Genomic DNA, 23,346 nt, shown 5'->3' with positions numbered 1-23,346 from the left:
TCAATCCATCTAGTTGGGAGCCTTTTTCCTCTGACCCTCTACTTAGCTAAGCATGATGTTCTTTTCCAGGAACTACTTCCCAATGTCAATGATAAACATTTCTCACTCTATACCCTTTACAATTCTACCATCATTATTTCTTGCCTAAATTATTGTAACCAACTCCTTGGTATTCCTATTTCCAGGCTTCCACTTCTCCTTTGGAGTCCTGGTGTGGCACTGTGGGTTAATGAACTGGACTGCAAGGTCGGTCTGAACGGCAAGGTCAGCGGTTCAAGCTCACCAGCTGCTCCTTGGAAACTTTACACCGGGTCACCATGAGTCAGAATTGACTCAACAGCACTTAACAACAACAACCTCACCTTTAGACCTCTGCTCCCAGATTAATACTCATAAAGAAAGGCTTTTCTAAACTAAAATCATATACAGAATCCTTAACATGGCATTTAAATATCTCCATAATACCTAGCTATCTTTACCAATGTTCCCTAAATATATAAGCTTGTCAAAAGTTCTCTACTTTCATACCTCTCCATTTTTGTAGTCACTATCCTCTTTGTGGAGCTGTTGCTCTTGCCCCACTTTCCTACACTGCTACACTCCTACACTGCTAACAATCTTTCAAATGCTCATATCTTTAATGCCTCAATGAAAGGAAAAAGGCTGAGACATATAATTTACTGAATAGATGTTCTGTCTAGTGTCTATATATTATCCCAATCCCTACAAAAACACTATGAGGAAAGTACTATAGAAAAGAAAACTGAGGATCAAAGGAGTTGCCAAAGGTCACCAAAACAAATAAAGAATCCAAAATAGACCCATAGCATTCTATGAAACATGACACAAAAGGATAAGAGTTTGTACTCATTGCCAGGATGCCTGGGTTCAAATCCCTGCTACTTCTTTCACCACCTGTGTGACCTTAGCAAATTATATAATCTTGATGCCTTGGAGTTCTCATCAATTAGTAGGAAATAACAGCATTATCTACTATGGTTTACTGTTGTGAGAAGTACATGAGATAACATAAAGTGCTTAGAACTATGGTGGTGGTGTGCTGTCGAGTCAGTTCAGACTCACAGCAACCCTATATAGGGTTTATGAGGCTGTGAATCTCAAGAGGAACAGCAAGGCTCATCTTTCTTCTATGGAGTGGCTGGTATATTTGAACTGCTGACCTTGAGAGGTTAGCTGTCAGCTGGTAACCCACCACATTAAGCAGCAAATGTTAACTATTCTTACTATAACATACTAGCTTTGACAATACACAGAAGAATGTTTCAGGCTCTCATTGTTACAGTACCAAAACAATTTTTGTACTGTAAAAGTTCAACATGATATATTTGACATATGCTCAATAAAGATTTGCAGAACACATGAATTTTTGAAACAATGATGCACCTTCATGCTTCAGGAAAAGGAATTCACTCTTCTACTTATTCTGTCTCCCCTTTTAAGAAGACTTACAAACCTTAACATGTTTCTTTCCTTTTTTATGTCAAGTGAAACTACTATATGCAAAATCATAAGTTAGTAGCAACATGGCAAATGTTTCGAAACACTAGCCTTCTACTAAGCCTAACTCTCAGATTTTAAAATATACAAAATCATACTTTTATTCAAAAGACAACCATTTTTAGGCCAGTTCAATATGAAATAACACATCACTATATTCAACTAAGCAATTTCATTTCAAACATTTTTATAGCAAGAACTGTAAAACAAACTTATCCAATTTAATTCAAAGATGTAAGCCTCTCATACCTTTCTCCTATCCTCACTTTGTTAAAATTCATGTCTGAAAAACTTCCGATAAACCTATGTCACTCTGGGATGCAGAACAATATTCAAAGGAGGGACATAAATGCTAGCAACAATCTGGGCCCCTCCAAAATGCTTGAGAAAAATGGGCTTTAATCCATGATAAATGAGAATTTACTACAAGCTCTTTGGTATTAAACCTCTCAAATCAAGACTGTGCAAATATGATTTACTATTACACACAGTACATCTGTTGTTGTTGTTAAGTACCGTGGAGTCAGTTCCGACTCAAAGCAACCCTGCACAGGGTTTCCGAGGCTGTAAATCTTTACGGGAGCAGGATGCCTCATCTTTCTCCCGCAGAACAGCTGGTAGTTTCGAACTGCTGACCTGAGGTTTGCAACCCGATTCGTAACAACTACAATACCAGGGTACATTAGCAGGAGGCATTCATATAAAGGCATAGATTATTAAATAAAAGGTGTTTTTTTTTTTAATTCCAAAAAAGCAGTTGTCATTTCTTACACGGAAAGAAATAACTAGGCGTCTATCCAGTCATTAAAATAAAAAAAAAACTTTAAGGATTAACTATATAACAGACATAATTCTAGTTCGTTTTATCTTTACAGCTCTACCCTTATCTGCCAATAACATTATAAAACTGGCAAGTAGCAGAGTTTAGAGCTCACTTCGGGCTGACTGCAGATCTGGGCTCCAGTGTTTTGAAACATTTTTGCTGCAATCCAAGATAATACACTTTATATTTACATCTTTGCCTTCACACTTAATTTTTTTAACTTTTCTAAAAATCTGAAACAAAAGTTTCGTGAAACAATGTTGTTGTTGTTGAGTACCGTGGAGTTGGTTCCGACTCATAGCGACCCTACACAGGGTTTCCGAGGCTGTAAATCTTTACGGGAGCAGAACGCCTCATCTTTCTCCAGCGGAACTGCTGGTAGTTTCAAACTGCTGACCTTGTGGTTCACAACCCGATTCGTAACCACAATATTTACTCTTAATTCACTGGATGCCTGCTAGTGCCTGCTTGTCTTTCTTTTTTTCTCTCTCTCTCTTTCTTTCTTTCTTTCCTTATGTCAATGCACTGAATGGATTCCAAAGTCCACTGAATCTTTATTGGCCCTACATTACAGTACTACTGACTGCACTACTTACTTTCGGTTTTAAAGTTCACTTTAACTCCTGCCACCATCCAGTTTTGGTACTTTGAAACAGGACTTTTAAAAAAAAAAAAAGTGCCTCCTTAAATCGCAGTGAGTCAAATGAACTCTGTGGCAAGGGTTTTACATCTTGAACCGATTTTTTCTCTACTCTTTAGAGGCACACCCATCTTATTTATATTGTCTCAAAAACTGCAGATGTTCTTCTTGGAGAACAACACATCATTGTTGGAAGGAATGCATTCGTTTGTACTCTTCCTACTTACAAGCTGCAACACTGAGGAATATTAACAGCAAAACAGGTTTGGGGTACCAACAGAGGACCTGGGCAGCTGCCCACGGTGCTGAAATTGAAGGTGGAAACCAGGTTGGTTTTTTTTTAATTAACAATTTCTGGATTTGAACAAAATAGAAAAAAAATTTCCAAAAGCTGGCAGAGAACACTCAATGGCTGCCACCAGAGTTGCATTTTCGATCTGGGATACTATCTCTTGGCTTCGGTGTCTGTCCATTCCCTCTCTCCAGCAAACAGAGTCCTTTCATCAGTGCGGGTCAATTCAATGAATGTCCTGGCAGAGCGGCTTTTCATAGGGCAGGGCCACGGTATCTTGACCTAGCCAAGTCACGTCCTAAACTGCAATCTGAGCCTCGAGGGGAGGTGGGAGGGGAAGAAAGCAGCAAAGAAAGGAGGTGACTGTCCTCTTTTTGTTCAAAGTCAAGAAATCCCCCATAACTACAGTCAAGCAATTTCGCTGAGGGATTTTGTGGCAAGTGCTAGACTAAGAAAAGGCTTCCAAATAACTTCCCAGGCTCCTGTCTACACCGAAAGAAAATATGAGAAGCAAAACCGACAACAATAACTTGAAACACATGTACATTGGGCGCAGCTGAAGGCCGGCCTTTGTTTATTTCTTTTTCTGTGCAAAAAGCTTGGTGGCAAGCAGCGAAGTCTCGCGGCCAGACCTGCCGGGATCTACAGGGCTGGTGAGGGGGTGTGTTCTCCAAGTCAGGCCCCAAGAAGGAAAACCGCCCTGACCACCTCCCGGCCTCCGTAGAGCTAAGACAGAGGGGCTCTTACCTGGAAGCCCGGCGCCTGCAAAACAAACAGGGGCTACGTCGCTGCGGGAGATGCTCCTACTGTGATTTCATGACTGAATATCCGCACCGACCCCTACAGCCCGGAGCCGGAGCGGGGACAACACCAAGGCGGAAGTGCCGCCCCGCGCGCCTCATTGGCCTGCACCCAAAGGCGGAGAGAAGTGATTGGGCCGTACGGATGTTTGTTAAAGCTCCTTCCCACTCTCACGCCTGGTCTCATGGCTCGCTCTAGCCTTGCTAAAGAGGACTGCCCAGTTCGCGATGTCGCGTTCTTGGCCGCGTGATCTGTCTTCCCTAGAAGGGAGGGGAGACGTAGGGCGTGGGCAGGGTTCTAGAGTACTGGATCTAGGCTGCAAAAGACAGGAGAGGGAGCATGCTAGCTGAGAGGACTGGCTGCAGCTGACTGTGGGCCACCAGGAATGGAGCTGACTGTGGGCCAGAGGTCTGGAAAGTGCGGGGCCGAAAGTTCCACTCAAAGTGTTTGGACTTAGCCCGAAATTCAACTGGCGGGAGGCCTGGCTCTGCCGCCCAGGCTCCCTTCCCCTCACAACACTCAACCGACCTGCTAAAAGGAAAAGAGCTGAAATCCGGATGGTTGCGACCGCGTCCGGTGCCTGAATCTCATTATTAGAGGTATCTGTGGCCAAGGTCTGAGCATGAGTCTCGGGTACATCAGCGCTGACATCAGTGCTTGGAACTTGACACGTGCCATCCTCCTCCAGGGCTTAGCAAAAGCCAAAAGGTGTGATTCAGCCCCTAAAACCCTTGCCAGTTTTGAAGAACTAACAAAAATCTCGGCTACCGCCCTTCTGATAAACCTGATAAACTTTCCTGTGTGTCTCAATTGTACAGCAAGCTACTTTGAAACTTCAATTACCTGTATTAAACCATTTACATTAATTAACCCACTTATCAGCATGCCATTTTCAAGAGGCAATGTGACTTAGTGCAAAGATTGCAGAATGGTAAACCAGGATGTCTGGAGACCTAGATTCTGATCCTAGTTCTGCTTCAAAGTAATAAGATGGCTTTAATGAGAACTTTGGAGTCCCTGGGTAGTGTAATTAACCCACTGAACTGCTAAAAGAAAGATTGGAGGTTGTAGTCTATCCAGAGGTTCCATGGAAATAAGTCCTGGCAATCTACTTCTGAAAAATAAGTCATTGAAAACCCTCTGGAACCTAGTTCTACTCTGATACATATGGGGTCACCATGAGTCAAAACCTACTTAACCATTGCTAGGTTGTTGTGATGTTAGAGTTTTCCAGGAGCATCTGGTGGGTTTGAATTGTTCACCTGTGGTTAGCAGTGCAATCCTTACCAGACAGTGACACACCAAGACTTTTAATGAGGCATTAATATATACTTCAGGTCCTTAAACCTAAGCTTAAAAGAGTGGGGTGGAGGACTGGCAGACTACCACTAGAATACCACTGACTGAAGCTTGTAACCTTGATTGCTAGGAGGAAGGGAAGGGGTGGGCAATGGAAGACTGAGTGGTTAGGTGATGGTTGTTTTTGTTAAGTGCCATGGAGTCGGTTTTGACTCAATAGCAGCCCTGTACAGGATTTCCAGGGAGCAACTGGTGAATTTGAACCCAACTTGTAGTCCCTAAACATCATACCAGGACTCCACAATAAGGTTGTTGTTGTTGTTGTTGTTGTTAAGTGCCATGGAGTTGAGAAATACTTTAATTATGGTTTTTAAGAACATAATGAGTTAATTTGGTGCATGATATTATGCCATTATACACATATAACAGTTGCTATCAAGTCATGAGTGTCAATGTAGAACTGTGCACCATAGAGTTTTCAATTGCTGATTTTCTTTCAAAGGACTTCTCTGAGTGTACTCGAACCTCCAACTCTTTGGTTAGTAGCCCTGTATATTAACCATTTACATGACACAGAGACTCTAATATGCTATCAATTGTCTCATAAAACAAATAAAAGGAAAAGGACTTTTAGGACTTTGTATCTGACAGTGACCTAGTTTGTCATACAGTCTTGACCTACATGTTGCTATGTATGATGTTGGAACCTATGTCACCAGTATCTCAAAGACCACCAGGGCCAGGCATGGTGGACGGATTTCAGTGAAACTTCCAAAGTAATGCAGCCTAGGAAGGAAATCCTGGTAATGTACTTCTTAAAATGAACCAGTTAAAACCTATAGATCACAGCAAAACATTGTCAAACTCACTTGCTTTGGGAACATCATCAAGAGGGATCAATCCCTACAGGAAGATGTTATGTTTGGTGAAGTAAAGAGCCGTCAAGAACAAGGTAGGCCCAGCTCCACTGCCCCGCCCGGCTCGGCGTCCGCCTCCTGCCCAACCTACACGTGGGTTCCTGCACGTCCGCCCGGTTCCCCCCCTGACGTCAGCCTCATGGTGCCATTTAAGGCCCCTCCCGTTCCCGGCTCAGAGTCTCGGAGCTGTTGCTGCGGAATCCAGATTTTGCCGCTGCTCTCTGCTGCCTTTCGCCTGCCCGAAGTGCAACTCCCGATTCCTTCCTCTTCCAAAACCAGCATGGCAACTCTCAAGGATCAGCTGATTCAGACTCTTCTTAAGGAAGAACAGACCCCCCAGAATTAGATTACAGTTGTTGGGGTTGGTGCTGTTGGCATGGCCTGTGCCATCAGCATCCTAATGAAGGACTTGGCAGATGAACTTGTTCTTGTTGATATCATGGAAGACAAACTGAAGGGTGAGATGATGGATCTTCAACATGGCAGCCTTTTCCTTCGAACACCAAAAATCGTCTCTGGAAAAGACTATAATGTCACTGCAAATTCCAAGCTGGTTATTATCACTGCTGAAGCACGTCAGCAGGAAGGAGAAAGCCGTCGTAACTTGGTCCAGCGTAACGTGAACATCTTTAAATTCATCACAAGGAGCTCTGGTAGCGTAGTGGTTACTAATCGGGCTGCGAACCTTCAGGTCAGCGGTTCGAAACTACCAGCCACTCCGCGGGAGAAAGATGAGGCTTTCTACTCCCATAAAGATTTACACCCTCGGAAACCCTGTACAGGGTCAGAACCGACTCGACGGCACTCAACAACAACAACAAATGTCGTGAACTACAGCCCAAACTGCAAATTGCTTGTTGTTCCTAATCCAGTGGATATCCTTACGTATGTTGCTTGGAAGATAAGTGGCTTTCCCAAAACCCGTGTTATTGGCAGTGGCTGCAATCTGGATTCAGCGCGGTTCCATTACCTGATGGGGGAGAGGCTGGAAGTTCACCCACTAAGCTGTCACGGGTGGGTCCTTGGAGAGCATGGGGACTCTAGTGTGCCCGTGTGGAGGGGTGTGGACGTTGCTGGTGTCTCCCTGAAAAATCTGCACCCCGATTTAGGAACTGATGCAGATAAGGAACAGTGGAAAGAGGTTCACAAACAGGTGGTTGACAGTGCTTATGAGGTGATCAAACTGAAAGGCTATACCTCCTGGGCCATTGGACTCTCTGTGGCAGATTTGGCAGAAAGCATAATGAAGAATCTCAGGCGGGTACATCCAATTTCCACCATGATTAAGGGACTCTATGGGATTAAAGATGACGTCTTTCTTAGCGTTCCTTGCATCTTGGGACAGAATGGGATCTCGGATGTTGTGAAGGTGGCACTGACTCCTGAGGAAGAGGCCCGTCTGAAGAAGAGCACCGATACACTGTGGAGCATCCAGAAAGAGCTGCAGTTTTAAATCTGCCATAGTACCACTTCACTGTCTAGGCTGCAAAGGGATTTTAGTTGGGAGGTTGTGCATGTTGTCCTTTTTATCTGATCTGTGATTAAAGCAGTAAAATTATGTCCAAGGAATAACATCTGTTTTCCTAAAGTCAGACATAAGAATGGTCCATAAAACCCTACAGCTATTGTCTGCTGGTGGACAATACTAAACCTTGTGTAGATGTAACTTGGTTCGTATACAATAGTTACGCCACCTCTGAGACACCACTGCCAATCCAATGTTGCCATCCTGCCACTGCCCTTCAAATCAGAAGAATGTGGTTACTGTGTGTTGTTATGTCAATGCTGGTTCTTACATTCAACATGCCCAATGTGTTTTCCCAGTCACATCCTGGGATCCAGTGTGTAAATCCAATATTGCATGTCTTGTGCGTAATTGTCCTAAAAGATCTTATTTTGTGTATGATATTTATCAGAGTAATGTACATTGCCAAATAATGTAAAAAGAGCTACATATAAACATTGTAACTATCTGTCATACCAACTAAAACACCAAATAAACCATGAACAGTGAAAAAAAAAAAAAAAGAACAAGGTGGAAGACCTTCTATGCGATGAATTGACAAAATAACTGCTGTGGCAGACTCAAGCATTCTGGCAAGAATGACATTGGATCGGCAATGCTAGGTTCTGTTGTGCATAAGGTCGCCATTCGTTGATGGCAGCTAACAACCACAATATGACAGTTAAAAAAGAAGCTCTCGGAGAAAGTACAAACAGTTTATAACCATAATTGTAGACTCTCCTGTTTCTAACATATTACAAAACAACAACAAAAAGACCTAATATTAACCCACAAGCCATTCCACAGGAGAAATATGAAATTGTCTTCTTCCGTAAAGATTTACAACCTCAGAAACACTTTATAAGATCCCTATGAGTCTAAAAACAAAAATCCTCACCACTAGACCAATAAACAACATCCATATAAATGAAGAAAAGATTGAAATTGTCAAAGACTTCATTTTGCTCAGATTAATCATCAACACTAAGGGAAGCAGTAGTCAAGAAAGCAAACGATGTATTGAAAATCTGCTGCACAAGACCTTTTTTTAAAGTGTTGAAGAGCAAAGATGTCAGTTTGAGGACTAAGGTGCACCTGACCCAAGCCATGATTTTTTCATATGCATGTGAACGTTGGACAATGAATAAGGAAGACCATAGAAGAATTGATGCATTTGAGTTATGGTGTTAGAGACTAATGAAAATACCATGGACTGCCAAAAGAACAAATCCATCTGTATTGAAAGAAGTACAGCCAGAGCAGAGTGCTCCTTGGAAGCAGGATGGCCAGACTTCATCTCTTATATTTTGGACATATTATTAAGAGGGACTAGTCCCTGGAGAAGGATATCATGTTTGGTGAAGTGGAGGGTTGGAGAAAATGAGGAAGTCCCCCAACTAGTTGGATTGGCACAGTGACACTAGCAATGGGCTCAGAAGTCGCAACGATTATGAGGTTGGCCCAGGACCAGGCAGTGTTTCATTCTGTTGTGCATTGGATCACACTATGATTCAGTACCGACTCAATGACATCTAACAACAGCAATGAGTCTGAAATGCCAGTGGGCTTACTCAATGACTCATTTGTCTAAAACAACTTAGAATAATTCTTCTTCTGTGTGTGTGTGTCCCAATAAAACTTTATTTATGGACAATGACATTTGAGTTTCATCTAATTCTTTATATCTCACAAATATGTTTAATTATGGTGCTGTTAGATGCTGTCAGTTCTGACTAATAGCAATCCTATGTGCAACAGAACAAAATATTAAACTAATATACATATAATAATCACCCTAGAATTATATACGTAATTAAACTACTACTTAAAAGTGAAGCCAAAATAAAGACATTTTCAGAGAGGAAATAAGACAGCACTTGCCACTAAGAGATTCTTACTGAGAGAACTAATGAATATCTTGAGGAAGATGAAAATGTAATCTAGAAAGAAAGGGAGCCAGGCAAGAGAGGTCGGAGAAAAGTAGCATAAAATTTTCAAACCAGTAAATTTTTTAAAAAGGGAATAAAGAAAGCACAATATACTAAATATAAATCAGGAAAGGAGATGTGAGAATGGAATAAATTAAAGGTAATGTAAATGACAAATACAAAATTACCAAAAGAAAGCTTCTATAGCCTTTTTATTCACAGGGAAAGAAGGAAAGAAAGAAACCTGACCTTAAAGCCAGAAGCATTGTTATTAGGGTAAATAGAATTATTAGGCAATGATAATAAGAAGAATTTGCAAAGAATTTATAACATTCTTGACCCAACATGTATTTTGAAACTGTCTCAAAATGTTTAAAGTAAGAATTGACAAGCTTACAAGGAAAAGTTGATCACATTAGGATCTTATACCTATTTCAGTAACTGATAAAGGCAGCAGATGAAAAATGAAGTAAGAATATAGAATATCTGAACAACACATGGAATACATTTCAACCACAAGTGGAATCGTTCCCAGAATGGCAGCATGTTATGTCATATGCAAGTCTCTGCAAATATTATCAGTGATATATAACCCATGTTCTCTGATCAGAATCCAATAGAATAGGAAATCAGTAATAAAAGTCGTCAGTCCCAAAATTTCATATACTTGAACATTTTAAAACATTCATTCTAATAATTTGTTAATCAAAGAAGAAATCAAAATTGGAATTATAAAATATTTGGAACTTAATATCATTGAAAACTCTGCATATCAAGATTTGTAGGATACAGCTAATACGAAACATAAGAGAAATATCTAATGTTAAAGTTATATCTATCTTACTTAAAAAGAGACTGAAATTTAAGGAGGTAAGCAGTTAACAGAGGAAGTTAGGGAAAAGACACATAAGTAGAAGACAGAAATACAAAAAAAAAGTATCAATGAAATATAAATGTAATAGCGAAAACTCACAAAGCCAAAAATTTATTTGTATCAAAAATTACTAAAATACACCAGACTCTGTGTATTATTTATGTCTTGGTTCCTGGGAACTCATGGCACAAGGAACGGGATGAGGAGGATAGGGGTGGGGGGTGGTTTCTCCTGCCCTGGGATTCTTCCCTGGAGTCATGGGCTGCCTGGGACCCAGAGCCTGTAAGAGACTGAGACCTTATGAAGCTCTAAATGACTGGGGAGGCTGGTAGGGGGGACCAGGGATCCATCCTAGGCCAATGCACTTGCCAAACCAGCCTGTCTGGGCTCCAGGCCTGCTGAGGTGTGAGTCCCTGGGACCAGGCAGGCCTGGACATCCCCCTTCCTGGGCTCCTTTGTCCTATAAAAGATGAGTGTTGAGGTTACACTGGAGAGGAACAGAAAGGACCTCTGTATTTGGAGAATTGTCAATAAAAAGGCCTCAAGCTTCAAAAAAAAAAAGAACAGAGAGAAAGGACCAATGCTTCATGTGACCTTCCCTCCAGACCCGTCACCACTGCCAGTGCTGGATATTTCTTTTACAAGACAAAATATACTTTATTGGACAGCAAACACCCACAGTGCTGCGGGTAAGGCATGCTACTATGAATCTGCATATAATCAAAGACTGGTATGCAACTGAATCAGAATGACCACTCTGTTAATGCTTACAGATGAAGCAAAGGTGAAATCAGTGTGTCCACTTACCTCAGATGCACTATTCTCCAAGGAGGTGTCAAAAGAGTTTATAGAAAAAATGTCAAAAGTGTTCAAGAAAGAAGAAAACTATTTATATTATTAGATTTCAACTTCAGATAAAGTAAATATTTTAAAATTTTTAAAGGAATATTATGAACAACTGGCGCTGTGGGTTAATGTGCCAGACTGCAAAGCCGTTTGAGTCAGCAGTTCAAGGTCATCAACTGTTCCTTGTAAAATCTATACACGGTTGCTATGGGTTGGAATCAACTCGACGGCACTTAATAACAACAACAACAAGTAGAGTAGTGGGTTACCATTCGGGCTGCAAATACCACGTCAGCACTTTGAATCTACCAGCTGTTCCATGGGAGAAAGATGGGGCTTTCTGTTCCAAGATTTACAGCCATAGAAACCTTATACAGGGTCGCTATCAGTCGGAACCAACACTAGGGCACACAACCACCACTACCATGAACAACTTTGGGATCCTGGTATGGGACTTTAGGATAAGCAAGGTCAGCAGTTCAAACCTACGAATTCCTCCTCTGAAACCTATACAATTTACTGTGAGTTGGAACCAATTCAATAGCATTTAATAGCAGCAACAATGAACAGCCTGAATATTTGAGGAGAATACTATGAACAGCAGGAATATATATGAAAATATCAAATAGGCAATTTCCTTGAAAATAAAAAAAATTAACTTTACCCAAACTGACCTGAGAAGATGTAGAAAGCCTGAGCACTTTAATGAAACTGAAATAGTATGCGAAAATCTGAATCCTCACCCCTAAAAAAATCAACTTCAGAAGATTTTTAAAGTGAGTTAATAAAACCTTCAAGGAATAGAAAATCTACTTGTTGTAAAGTTCATGGAATCAAAGGAGAATCTATTTGACTAATTCTATGAGGGCACTCTAATCTTTACATCAAAACAGGACAAGACAGCACAGGTAATAAAAATTATAGGTCAATCTCACTTTTAATGCATATACAAAAATTCCAAATAAAATAATGGTAACTACAACCAGCAGAGCTTTAAAAAATTATGACCAAATAGTGTTTATTCTAGGAACATAATATTACATGATAGAGTTTATTAAAAGAATTCACCACATTAACATATTGTTGTTGTGTGCCATTGAGTTTGTTTTAACTCATAGTTACCCTATATAGAGGAGCTCTGGTAGCATAGTGGTTTTGAGTCGAACTGCTAACCCCAAGGTCAGCGGTTTGAAACTACCAGTCATTCCATGAGAGAAAGATGAGACCTTCTGTTCCGTAAAAATTTACAGCTTCAGAAACCCTATGCAGGTTCGCTATGAGTTGGAACCAACTCCATGGCACACCACCACCACCACCACCCCATAATAGAGTTTCTGAGAAACAGCTGGTTGGTTTGAACCACCAACCTTGTGATAGGCAGTCTAGTGTTTATCCTAAAGCATCAGGATTCCACATTAACATATTAAAGGTTACCAATTATAAAATTAACTTAATAAATGTAGGGGTGAAATTGAGGGGTCTATACTATACAGACTTGCCAGAGATGACTTTTAAGAATGAGGATGATTAGGTTGGGAGCCACAAGAACCAACTCTGGTAAATTTAGCTTTAAAAATAAAAATAATTTAAAGGATATAGGAGTACACACAAGATTCAAAGGAAATCAGAAGTCCAGTGGCCAATAATTCTATTGGTCTCACAGACTGACACTATTGCTATAGTCATTTTCATCACTCTGTTCACAATTCAGATTCCTCGGAGAAAGTCATCCACTGGCCAAGCTTATGTCACATGCCCATAGCTAGACTGGGTCTCTTGATTAACTATTCCATCAGTTAGGACAGTTGGAACATGATCCTGTATTTTAAGGAGAAAGGTAAAGAAATTGGATAATGTTGCAAAAAGATGAAATAAGCGCTGAGAAACAGTATCCACAGCAGAATGGAATAGTATGTTCAAAGGCCCAGAGGAAGGAACACGCATAGTATATTTAAGGACCAGAACAATTTGAGGACAGGAGACAGTGGGGCTGGAACTGAGTAGTACTAATTAAAGTGTGGTCTTTGAATGGCAAAATTAGCCTCATCTGAGAGCATGTTAGAAATTCATATTCTTAGGCCCTGACTGTGAAGCAGATTTTCTAGGGAGGTAGTGGTTGTGTGCCACCAATTCACTTCTGCCTCATAATGAATCTGTATAGGGTTTCTGAGACTGTAAATGTTTAGGAGAACAGAAAGCCTCATCTTTCTCATGTGGAGTGACAGCTAAATTCAAACTGTTGAACTTGCAGTTAACAGCCCAGCTCATAATCCGCTACGCTACCAAGGCTTCTTTTCCTATGGGTGGTGGTGGTTATATGCCGTGAAGTCAGTTCCAACTCATAGCGACCCTGTACAGGATTTCCGAGGCTGTAAATCTTTACAGGAACAGAACACCTCATGTGTCTTCCATGGAACAGCTGGTAGTTTCAAACTGCTGACCTTGAGGTTAGCAGCCCAATTTATAAAACCTAGGAATCTGTGTTTTAACTTACTCTTCAGTTGACTTTTAAGTATAGTTGACTTTGAGAATCAATGATGGAGTGAAAGTTTTGTTGTTGTTGTGGTTAAGTGCTGTTGAGTCAGTTCCAACCCATAGCGACCCTGTATAGGGTTTCCAAGGAGCAGATGGTGAGTTTGAACTGCCAACCTTGCAGTTCAAACTGACTTTGCAGTCCAGTGCATTTAGGTTCTATTATAAGGACAATTAGGAATTTCAAGCAAAGGAGTGATATGATCTGACTTACATTTTAAGAAAATGATTCTCACAACTATGTGGGAAGTGTGCTGAATAAAGGCACGAATGAAAACAAGAAGACCAATTAGGAGATTGTTGCAGTAATTCAAGCAGAAAATGGCCTGGATCAAGGTGCTGACAGTGGAAATGGAAAAAAATCAGAGTTAAGATCGATTTTGGAGTTCAAATTATGAGGATTTGCTGATGGACGAATAGAATAAAGGAAAAGAAAAGAACTAAAGATGACTTCCTGAGTTCCGGTTGGAACAACTGGGTGAACATTGGTACTGTTTACAAACTGGAGAAAACTGAGTAATGAAGGAAGAAAAAATTTTGGAAAGGCAAAAATACATGAATTAATTTTTATACGTACTAAGACTGATACATCCAAATGGAGATGTGTAGGAAGTATCAGATATAAAGAGAAGTGGTTGGAACTAGAAGTAAAACTTAAGGTTCATCATTATAAAAGCGTTACTAAATGCATGGAAATATATGAGATCATGTACTGGCAGCCTCTTATGTAACACTGAAATATAATGAACTATTCAAGCATTTAGAGCTAATCTAAGGAGCTCTGGTGGTGCAATGGCTAAGCAGGTAAACCAAAACGTTGATAGTTCAAATTCACCAGCCACACAGAGGAAGAAAAGATCTGTTGAATTCCTCCTGTAGAGATTGCTGTTGTTATGAGGTGCATTAAGTCAGTCCCAACTCATAGGAACCCTATGTACAATAGAACAAAACACTGCCAGGTCCTTCTCCATCTTTACAGTCATTGCCTTTTTTGAGGCCCTGTTGCAGCCACTGTATCACTACCTGTCATTGGGAGTCTTTCTCTTTTTCCCTAATCTAAAATACTTACCCTCTGACATATAGGCTCACTATAAATTGTAATCTAGTAGACATAGACAATAGAGCAAATTTTCCACTGCATACTATGTTTTGAGGAATCCTAGGCTTCTCACCGCCAGTTTTTTTTTTAATGAAACCTTTACAATTGTATCTGAAATTCCAATATTAACTCTTCTTTAGAATTCAGAAGAATTAGCAATTTGATTGTCAGCCACTGACACCTCAGTTTTTATAAGCACCACTGTCTTGCAAATTGCAAGGTCAAAATACCTTTTTCAGGCAAAGAAGGAAAAGCCAAAGAAAAGAGAACACTTGCCAGAAAAGATGAGAACCCAGAGGATCTGCAACTGGCATTGTCCTAACATGTGTAGCTTTGATGAAAAAAGTCAGAATTTTCTCCACGATTTAGATACAAATTAGAAGTCAGGTTAACAGCAATGCAATGTGTTAACATGAGCTTGCAGAAGAGACAAGATAACTAAATATGTGTTTATACTAAATGGGACAATGGTTACAGTTAGAATTTACTTTGAAATGATCAGAACTAACTTCTCAGCACTTAACAACAACATAGTGATATAAAACATTCCAACTAACACAATGACACTTACACAGTACTTCAATTAGCCCACTCTTTGTTCTAGTTCAATTGACAATAAACTGTGTTTATCTGTGTTGTAACTGCTAGTTTCCCCAATACTGCTTGTTTCCCTAATTGCAGATTTCTTTGCTGTTCACTGCTTATTACTGACTGTACCAAGCATGAGTTTCTTCCAGCTATGAATTTTACAATGTCACTTCTTGCAAGTAGGCTTTGCATCTAGTGGTGAGAGTCTCTCTAGTCCTGTTTTCCATCCTGATTATAGTTAAATCTTATCAATTATGGTAATTTAATGAAATTAATCTACTGTAATTTGATCATTTCCAAAAATAAAGACATAGGGGAACTAGCAAATTACATTTACATATGCTTAGGTGATCCAATAGACACTAGCTGTGTTAGAGGAATGCAGGTACATAGGTCAGTAAAAAAGAGGAAGCCACTCAACAGAATGGACAGACACAGTGGCTGCAATAGTGGGCTCAAACATGACAACGGTTTTGAGGATGGCACAGAAACAGCATTATTTGGCTGTATTGTACCTAGGGTGATTATGAATTAGAACCAACTGGATAATCCCTGACAACAGCAAGGTATGTAAATTCTAATAATATCCAAAAGATAGAAATATTAATTTAGACAACATCTCAAGAATATAAGCTGGATCAGACATAAGATGAATCTTGGCTGAAAGCAAAGAGTACCATAAAGATGTTTTCTAGGACTTTATTGACTATGAAAGGTTTTTGATTGTGTGGATAATGATAAACTAAGGACAGCATTGCAGAGAATGGGTGTTCTGGAACACTTCATTGTGCTTATGAGGAACCTGTACACAAACCAAAAGGCAGTCATTCAAATATAGCAGGAGTATACTTGTTGTTGTTATTGTTAAGTACCTTTGAGTTGGCTCCAACTTATAGCAACTCTGTATAGGGTTTCTGAGGTGTGGTTGGTGAGTTTGAAACACAGACTTTGAGGTTCAAACCAACCTTGCAGTCCAGTGCATTATCCCACAAAGTCACACTAGAACTCTAAATGGTTTTAAATCAGGAAAGCTTGTGCACCAGGCTTGTATTCTTTTATCACACTTATTTTATCTGTATGCTGAGCAAATAATCTTAAAACTGGATTATAGGAAGAGGATTATATGGCATCAGGATTGGAGAATTAACAACCTGCAACATACATATGATAAAACCTTGTTTGCTGAAAGCAAAGTAAGTTTAAAATACTGATGAATATCAAATACCACAGCCTTCAGTTATGGGTTGCACCTCAATGTAAAGAAAACAAAAATCCTCACCACTGGACCAGTAAATAACATCATGATAAATGGAGAAAAGGTTGAATTTTTAAAGATTTCATTTTTCAAGGATGCACCATCAACACTCATGGAAGCAACAGTTAACAAATGGCATATCTGCTACACAAAACCTCTTTAAAGTTTTCAAGAGCAAAAGTGTTATTTTGAGGACTTAGGCACCTGACTCAAGCCATGATATATTCAATATTCTCATATGTATATGAATGTTGGATAATGAATAAGGAAGACTATAGAAGAACTGACGCATTTGAGTTATGGTGTTGGTAAAGAATTTTTAAAGTGCTGTGGACTGCCAAAAGAACAAACACATCTGTGTTGGAAGAAGTACAGCTAAAATGCTGCTTAGAAGCAAAGATGGCAAGACTTCATCTCTCATATGTAGGACATATAATCAAGAGGGACCAGCCCCTGGAGAAGGATATCATGCTTGATAAAGTTACGGGTCAGCGAAAAAGAAGAACACCCTCAGTGAGATATATTAGCATCTTGGCAGCAGCAATGGCTCACGAACAACAACTTTCGTGAGGATAGTGCAGGACTGGATACTGTTTCATCCTGTTGTATATAAGGTTACTATGAGTCAAAACTGACTCAATGGCACCTAACAACAACAACTCAAAAACATATTTGGTGATTAGACAGTAATGGATAAAAATCAAGAGTTTTGGGATGACATCAGGAACATCACACATGAAGAAAGTAAAAAGGTCATTGAAAATACAGGAAAGAAAGAAATGACCAAAATAGATGTCAGCAGAGACTCTGAAATGTGCTCTAGAACACAGAGAAGCTAAAGCTACTAGAATAAATGATGACACTGAACAGAATATTTACAAGGTCTGCTTGAGAAGACAAATTAAAGTATTATAATGAAATGTGCAAAGACCTGACTTCAGAAAATCAAAGGGAAGAATATGCTCAGCATTTCTCAAGCTGAAAGAACTGAAGAAACTAAAGAAAAAATTCAAGCCTTGGATTATAATACTGAAGGAGTCTATGGTCAAAATATTGAATAACTCATGAAGCATCAAGAGAAGATGGAAGAAATACATACACAGTCACTATACCAAAAGAACTGGTCAATGTTCAAACATTTCAAGAAGTAGCATATGACAAAGAGCTGATAGTACTGAAGGAAGAAGTATAAGCTGCACTAAAGACATTGATGAAAAATAAGGTTCCAGGAATTGATGGAATACAGATTGAAATCTTTCAACAAAGTGATGTAGTGCTGGAGGTGATCACTCTTCTATACCAAGAAATTTGGACAACAGCTACCTATCCAACTGACTGCAAGAGATCCATATTTGTTACCATTTCAAAGACAGGAGATATCATTATCATTAACAATATCATCAACAGATAACAATATCATTAACATCACACACAAGTAAAATTTACTGAAGATAATTCAATACCCATCATTTATCTGTTTGTCATACTATGATGGTTTGTGTGTTTCTGAGATGCTGGAAGCTATGCCACTAGTATTTTAAATACCAGTAGGGTGCTGTGGACAGATTTCAGCAGAGGTTCCAGGCTAGGACCAGGAAGAAGGAGAAGCAGACTATTTCTGAATGGCTAACAACTGAAAACTTTATGAATAGCAGCAGAACATTGTCAGACATAGTGTCAAAAGATGAGCACTACGGGTTGGAAGGCACTCAAAATCTGACTGGGGAAGAGATGCCTCTTCAAAGTATAGTTGACCATAATGATGTGAAGGGAGCAAAGCTTTCAAGACCTCATTTGCTTATGGGGTAAAACTCAAAATGAGAAAAAACAATTGAAAACATCCATTAGTAATTGGAATGTGAAATACGCAAAGTAAATTGGAAGTGGTCAGAAATGAAATGAAACAAATAAAGATCAATATCCTAGGTATTAGTGAGCTGAAATGGACTTTTATTGACTATTTTGAATCAGATAATCATATGGTTTACTTGCCAGGAATGACAAATTGAAGAGGAATGGTGTCAAGTTCATTGCTTAAAAGGACATTTCAAGATCTCTCTTGAAGTACATTTCGGTTAGTGATGTGAAAATATCCATATGGCTACAAGGAAGATCAGTTAATACCATTATTATTCACATTTACTCATCAGTCATTAACACCTGTCACACAAAACACCACCACCACCATTACCATAACTGCTGAAGATCAAAGACCACAGCCTTCAGTATGGATTGCATGTCAATGTAAATAAAACAAAAATCCTCACAACCGAGCCAATAAGTAGCATCATGAGAAGAGATTGAAGTGGCCAAAGACTTCGTTTTGCTTGGATTCACAATCAACACACATGGATGCAGCACTCAAGAAATCAAATGACATATTATTGCACAAGACCTCTTTAAAGTACCATAGACTGCCAGAAGAATAATTAAATCTGACTTTGAAGAAGAACCACCACAATGCTCCTTAGAAATCAGGATGGTGAGACTTCATGTCACGTACTTCAGACATGTTATCATGAGAGACCAGTCCCTGGAGAAGGATGTCATGCTTGGTAAAGTGGAGAGTCAGCAGGAAAGAGGAGGACCCCAATGAGATGGATTGGCACAGTGGCAGTAGCAATGGCTCAAACATAACAGCAATTATTTTAAGTATGGCACAAGAATTGGCAGGGTTTCATTCTGTTGTGCATATATGGCTGTTATGAGTCAGATCTGACTCAACAGATAACAAATACACAACACAACAATAACAAATCGCACCCTTAATCCTCTTAATCATTTATCAAACAGATCCCAGCATGGAGGATCATCATATAACTGCCAAACCACTGAGAATCATGGTCCAGACAAGTTGACACATAGCTTTGGGGGACACAATTCAATGCATGACAATTCTTTAAATGAAAATGAAATTTCAGATCCTGGCATGAATGGACAGAAAAATTAACCATTAACAGAGACCTTCCTAATATCCCACAAACCATAGCATCATGAATACTAGTGCTTCTCAAACATTATTTTCTGAGGAGGCTTAAAGCACTTCATGGAAAACTTTCATTATCTTTTATTCCATTTCCCCATAAACCCTTTAAAGCCCTCTTGTAAATAAGAACACCTGGGACACTTGTTAAAGCACAAATTCTGACTCAGCAAGTCTGGGCTGAGGCCTGAGATTCTGCAATTCCAGTAAGCACTTGGGTGATACTGAGGCTATTGATCCCCAGACGAAATTTCTAGAGATCCATTCCTTGTACAAGTGAAATCTATCCTCTTTAATTGATTGATTCTTTTCATATTTTTGTTGCTAAATAGCAAATGCAAGAAATATATTTAAATATATATATTTTTAAATCTCTATTCTAATTTTTAGTTTTCTTTCTTTCTTTTGCCCATTAACAAAAGGCACTTTATTCATAAAACTGTGAGCATGGGGTAGGCACAGGCAGAGACACAATGGGAAGTGGTATCCTTGCAAGTTCAAAAGGTTCCTTCTCCGCAGTAGTTGCAGCTCCACTTGGGGAGAGGCCATCTTGTTGTTGACAGAAAGCAGCCTCCCACACTGGGCCTCCAGCTCCTGGTTTGTAGGTGTGGTCCTGGGCTGCAAAGTACCATCTCTGACTGCTTCATGCATCTCTACACCAACAGAGGCCAGGGTAGGTGAGGTATCTCCTTTACTGTTATCCAGATGGATTACAAAATTACCCCAGACACAAACCAGTAAAAATAAAAAACAAAAGATCAAATCCATCCCAGAGCTGCAAGTATTACCACCTGTGGGTTAGCTCCAGTTGGAGGATAGGAAGGAGGGAGTGGAAGGGAGGTTCTATGGCCAGGAAGCTGCCACTCCCCAACCCCCAACAACTGTAATTCTTGGTGGGGTACTGAGTTGTTGTTAAAAGTAGTCAAGTTGGTTCCGACTCATAGCGACCCAGTATAGGGTTTCTGAGGAGCAGCTAGTGGATTTGAACTACTGACCTTGTGTTTCAAAGTCCAGTGTTAATCCTACAGTAGCACATCAGGAGCCCTTATTCCACATTTCAGGGATCCAAAGGCCATTCCTACACATATTCTCCTGGTTTCTGTTTATGAATATTAGAACACTCAAGCAATTCTTTCTAGATCACAATTTGTACTTCACCTTCTGGGGCTTGCTGGCACTTAAGTCTAGTTATAAGTCTAGAAGCAATATTGGTGGTGTTTCCTGGAAACATTCATCAAAATCTTGCAAGATACTTACTTGAGGTGATGTCCCAGACATCATCTCAGCAGGCACGGTTGGGTTAAGGTCGCTCGACAAGTGTGTGCACAGTGATCCTTTCAAATGGGAGGGGTGGTGCTGCTGGCAAGAGTGATTAAATGGAATTTATAGACTCCCGGTCCACAGCTTCCTGATTACCTGTCTATATGTCTCCATTCCAAGTTTCAGGATCCCATTTCTTCCTATCAATGCCCTCACTGTAGCATTAGATACCCTTCAAGATACGCAGAAGGCCCCCCAAAAGTGCCATGTGGAGCAGATGCTGATTAGCTGGCCATGCAATGGCTGGATCCCTAAGACCCACCAAAGAGGCACGGGCAGGACAGCTGCCTAGGAACAAAAGACCAGATAAAGCCCAACCCAGATACAGGGAGATCCTCAATTCACTCTTTTGGGCCTCAAACAACAGGGGGTTGTAAAAGCCAGGGATGATAGTGTTGACTGTCTAGCAGACAAAGATCATATCAGGAATCCCAAGATGATGAAAATTATCTTAGAGGAAAGATCCAGGAAATTCTTGACATGCTTGTCCCCTATACAGGCGGCACACTTGGCCCCCCATGAGGTAGACCAGCAGGCCAATCAGTGCCACCAGGATGAAGATGACACAAGGATGCTAGTGGCCTATAGGCCTTGGGGCAATGCTAGCAGCTAGTCATACACCTTACACTGTATCTGGTCCATGCTCTGCATCATGCAGGACACCCACATTTCCTGGGCCACCATAGTGGCAGCATGCAGGAGACCAGTGCATTCACCCAGCCAAGTGCTGTTAGGATGAGCCCCAGACCCTGCAGACCAACATAGGCCAGAGGCTGTTGAAGAGAACAGAAACCCCTGGGAGGCAGCAGTCTCTCTCTCTTTTTTATTTTCTGATCCAAGAAATGTCCCTTATTTTTTTATAGGCTCTGCTGTGCACTGAACCCAATATACCTAAGTGTTTTGGTATTGCCTAAACCTGAATGAGCTCTGGTAGCAAAGTGGTTACGAATCGGGCTGCAAACCTTAAGGTCAGCAGTTCAAACTACTAGCCGCTCCACAGGAGAAAGATGAGACTTTCTGCTCCCATAAAGATTTACAGCCTTGGAAATCCTGTACAGGGTTGTTATGGGTCGGAACTGACTCGACGGCACATAACAAGAAACCTGAATGATTGCTTTTTCAGGTAAAAAATACTAATAAATTATTTTTTAAAACTAAAACTTGTCTTAAACTAATCAGGAATGGTAGGAGAAAGGGAAGAATATTAAGAATTACAAATTCTACACCCCTTTTAAAACTTGTTTTTATTCTCACCCATACTTCCTAAATTGCATGTACTGTTTCAGCCATAAAGACATGTTGTCCTCAGTCCAAAACGAAAGGATTCTGACTGTTCAATTGTGATTCATGAGAGTAGGGTCACATTACAAACATGACTGTGAAAAACAGTTTGGCAGTCCCTCAAAAAGTTAAACATAGGATTATCATTGTTGTTGCTGTTGTTAAGGGCTGTCGAGTCAGTTCCAACTCATAGTGACCCTGTATAGGGTTTCTGATGGGTGGGTCTGAACCACCAGTCTTGCAGTTAGCAGTCCAGTGTTTATTGCCACACCATTACTTCATGTTGCTGTTGTTGTTGTTAAGTGCCATGCAGTCAGTCTGACTCATAGCAACTCTGTATAAGGTTTCTGAGGAGCAGCTGGTGAATTTGAAGCATTGACCTTGTTTTTCAAACTAACCTTGCAGTTCTGTGCTTATCTTACAGCACTATACCAGGACTCCTAGATATATACTGATAAGATTTGTAAGCAGGGACTCAATCAGCTACTTGTACAACAATGTTCTTTGTAGCACTATTAACCATAGTCAAAAGGTAGAAACAATCCAAGTGTTTATCAACAGAATAGACAAAATGCAGTATATGCATACAATGGGATATTATTCAGCCTGAAAGAGAAATGGTGCTCTGATACATGCTATGGCACAGATGAACTTTGAAAATAACATGCTGAGTGAAATAAGTCAGACACAAAAGAGCAAATATTGTATAATGCCACTTACATGAATTATCTAGAATAGGCAAATGCACAAAAACAGGTTTGTTAGCAGACAAGGAGCCCTGGTAGCTTAGTGGATTACGAGCTGGATTTCTAACCAAAAGGTTAGCAGTGTGAGTCCACCAACTGC

General features: G+C 40.1%; 1 pseudogene; it reads left to right on the top strand.

Annotated features, from left to right (window-relative positions):
* The first annotated feature begins 6,564 nt into the window (after positions 1-6,564).
* Positions 6,565-7,743, top strand: LOC102810711 (annotated as a pseudogene).
* Positions 7,744-23,346: the final 15,603 nt, after the last annotated feature.

Source organism: Chrysochloris asiatica, unplaced genomic scaffold (assembly GCF_000296735.1).
Source record: "Chrysochloris asiatica unplaced genomic scaffold, ChrAsi1.0 scaffold00376, whole genome shotgun sequence".
Taxonomy (NCBI): domain Eukaryota; kingdom Metazoa; phylum Chordata; class Mammalia; order Afrosoricida; family Chrysochloridae; genus Chrysochloris; species Chrysochloris asiatica.
Note: the sequence above shows the minus strand (reverse complement) of the source record. Positions and strands in the feature narration are given on the sequence as shown.